Source organism: Schistocerca americana, chromosome 3, assembly GCF_021461395.2.
Source record: "Schistocerca americana isolate TAMUIC-IGC-003095 chromosome 3, iqSchAmer2.1, whole genome shotgun sequence".
In the NCBI taxonomy this organism is placed as follows: domain Eukaryota; kingdom Metazoa; phylum Arthropoda; class Insecta; order Orthoptera; family Acrididae; genus Schistocerca; species Schistocerca americana.
In genome coordinates this window covers 264,750,083-264,753,766 of record NC_060121.1, presented here as the reverse complement: position 1 = coordinate 264,753,766, position 3,684 = coordinate 264,750,083, and the positions used below count along the sequence as shown (strand labels likewise).

Below are 3,684 nucleotides of genomic sequence, written 5' to 3'. Positions count from 1 at the left end.
ACAGCATCATGATGGTCGCATCCGTGTTTGGCGACATCGTGGTGAACGCACATTGAAAGCGTGTATTCGTCATCGCCATACTGGCGTATCACCCGGCGTGATGGTATGGGGTGCCATTGGTTACACGTCTCGGTCACCACTTATTCGCATTGACGGCACTTTGAACAGTGGACGTTACACTTCAGATGTGTTACGACCCGTGGCTCTACCCTTCATTCGATCCCTGAGAAACCCTTCTTTTCAGCAGGATAATGCACGACTGCATGTTGCAGGTGCTGTACGGGCCTTTCTGTATACAGAAAATGTTCGACTGCTGCCCTGGTCAGCACATTCCCCACATCCCTCACCAATTGAAAACGTCTGGTCAATGGTGGCCGAGCAACTGGCTCGTCACAATACGCCAGTCACTACTCTTGATGAACTGTGGTTCAAAAAATGGCTCTGAGCACTATGGGACTTAACTTCTAAGGTCATCAGTCCCTTGAACTTAGAACTACTTAAACCTAACTAACCTAAGGACATCACACACATCCACGCCCGAGGCAGGATTCGAAACTGCGACCGTAGTGATCGCGCGGTTCCAGACTGTTGAACTGTGGTATTGTGTTGGAGTTGCATGGGCGGCTGTACCTGTACACGCCATCCAAGCTCTGTTTGACTCAGTGCCCAGGCGTATCAAGGCCGTTATTAAGGCCAGAGGTGGTTCTTCTGGGATCTATGCACCCAAATTTCGGGAAAATGTAATCACATGTCAGTTCTAGTATAACATATTTGTCCAATGAATACCCGTTTATCATCTGCATTTCTTCTTGGTGTAGCAATTTTAATGGGCAGTATTGTAATTTGGTACGTATCGAAACTGACCTTCCCAGTGCTTCCTTCCTTCCCCGTTCCTCCCCCACCTGGATAAATTTCCGCAGACTCCTATGCTAGAGAATTAGAATTTCATATTACAAGTCTCTAGGATTCTATAGCCCACACTAAGTAAATACTATGATTTGACGTAGGCTAGAGTTGTGTTTACGGCTTAGACGAAAACGGAGTATTTGTGCACAATGGTCACATATGCTGGTGTGTCATCTGTGTATCTGTAAACTGAAACACGCTGCACCTGTCTGAAACGGTCACACAACGCTCGGAATGGATGAACCTGACCACCTTATCGACAGTTATGATGATTACAGATTTAAAAGAACAATTTGTTCACTAAAACAAATACAACGTCATTGGTACTGTATATACACTCAAGAGTCAAAGAAACTGGTACACCTGCGTATAGGGTGTCCGCGGGCACACAGAAGTGTCGCAACACGACGTTGCATGGATTCAGCTAATATCTGAAGTAGTGCTGTAGGGAACTGACAGCATGAATGATGCTGGGCTGTCCATAAATCCGTAAGAGTACGTGGGGTTGTAGGTCTCTTCTGAAGAGCACGTTGCAAGGCATCCCAGATATGCTCAAAAATGTTCAAATGTGTGTGAAATCTTATGGGACTTAATTGCTAATGTCATCAGTCCCTAAGCTTACATACTACTTAACCTAAATTATGCTAAGTACAAACACACACACCCATGCCCGAGGGAGAACTCGAACCTCCACCGGGACCAGCCGCACAGAACATGACTGCAGCGCCGCAGACCGCTTGGCCAATCCCGCGCGGCCCAGATATGCTCAATTAATGTTCATGTATGGAGAGTTTTGCCGCCAGCGGAAGCGCTTAAACTGAGAACAGTGTTCCTGGAGCCATTCTGTAGCAATTATGGACGTGTGGGGTGTCGCATTGTCCTGTTGGAATTGCCGTCGGAATGCACAATGGACACGAATGGATGCAGGTGATGAGGCAAGATGCTTGCGTACGTGTCACCTGTCACAGTCGTATCTAGACGTATCAAGGGTCCCACATCGCTGCAAATGCACACGCCCCACATCATTACAGAGCCTCCACCAGCTTGAAGAGTCCGCTGCTGATATGCAGGGTCCATGGATTCATGAGCTTGTCTCCATATCCGTACACGTCGATCCCCTCGATACAGTTTGAAACGAGACAGTTTCTACACCTGCTAGGTTACATACTTTCTTTTCAGATTCAGTCTGGCATTAGTTACAGTGCGTGCCGCAGATCACCTTAAATCCACATGCCACGGGAGAACTGCTGCTGTTGCAGCGTAAAGTGAAGCGCCGACACGCCAGTCGGGAACGAGAGAACAGAGAGAGCTCTGAAGAAGACGTCAGCCAATTGCGCGCTGACCGACCCATCTCCAGGATGATAACGCGATAGTAGCGGCCTCTATGCGGACATAGCGTCGCGCTCGACTCGTCGCGTTCCCGTCGAGACACCGCCTCAAGACTAGCGACCTGAATAGTAGCGTCAAAGCGTATTACTTCACTTGTACAGCAACGGATTAGAATCGTTATACTGAAGAAGCTTGTTTATTTCGAAAGTCGTCCTTTGCTTGCGACACATCTATGTAATTCTCTAAATTAAGTATTGCCATTTACTTTTCGTATTAAAACTCATTAATACGATTTGCTTGAATTGTTGTCTAACGATCCGAGAAATCACGTTTCCTAGTCACCTCATATTCGACGACTAGGCAGGATTTAACAGCTGCAGTGTCGCCACCTTGGAATATATTGATATGATGCAGCCGTCTAGAACGAAATTAGAATTATGTATTAACACCTTCAGCTGCTGACGGTCGTAGATACATATCAACGGGGACAGGTGAAAATGTGTCCCCCCGACCGGGACTCGAACAGACACCATATCCATATAAGTATGTAGATCTGGCAATACCGGGCCAGACTTTCTCTTCTGTGCGGATGCACACATATTACCTGTACTCTTACGGGACTTGATAAGAATATCTTCCAGGAGTAATGAGTATGTTGAGTAGGGACACTACGAATGTGGTGTAGCCGGCCGCGGTGGTCTCGCGGTTCTAGGCGCGCAGTCCGTAACAGTGCGGCTGCTACGATCGCAGGTTCGAATCCTGCCTCGGGCATGGATGTGTGTGATGTCCTTAGGTTAGTTAGGTTTAAGTAGTTCTAAGTTCTAGGGGACTGATGACCACAGCTGTTAAGTCCCATAGTGCTCAGAGCCACGAATGTAGTGTGTAGACATATATGGTGAGAATGTGGGTCTCGTGGGAAGCGTGCGCGAGATAGTCCCTGCAGTCACACTAAGCTCTGTGCCCTCGGTGGCTCAGATGGATAGAGCGTCTGCCATGTAAGCAGGAGATCCCGGGTTCGAGTCCCGGTCGGGACACACATTTTCACCTGTCCCCGTTGATTTATATCAACGCCCGTCAGCAGCTGAAGGTATTAATATATAATTCTAACCTTGGAATACCTCCCGACAATTTTTTTTCCAATATACTAAAATATATGCTCAATAACTACTTCTGTATCACTTATTCTTCCACCCCAAAAAATCGTCAAGTAACAGTTTTTTAGGCCGTTGCAAAGAAGTTATCCCTTAACGGTAAGTAAAGTTCTCCAGGGATACTGGTTCTGATTTTTTGACGAGAAAATCTGTATTTCATGCGAGTTGCCGGGACTGCCAATCGCTAGGGAAGCGCCCGAGGTACGCAGGGAGATACAGCGGGTGTCTGAAAGCGCATCCTCATGATGCGTGGCGCGTCCCTCCAAGCTTTTCCATATCGCGTCTAATGAGAGGACTA

At 47.4% G+C, this 3,684-nt stretch overlaps 1 non-coding gene across 1 annotated transcript; it reads left to right on the top strand.

Moving 5' to 3' along the window:
* The first annotated feature begins 3,194 nt into the window (after positions 1-3,194).
* Trnat-ugu lies at positions 3,195-3,269 on the top strand. Its single transcript has one exon. It is a non-coding gene; the product is annotated as a tRNA-Thr (tRNA).
* The last annotated feature ends 415 nt before the right edge of the window (positions 3,270-3,684 follow it).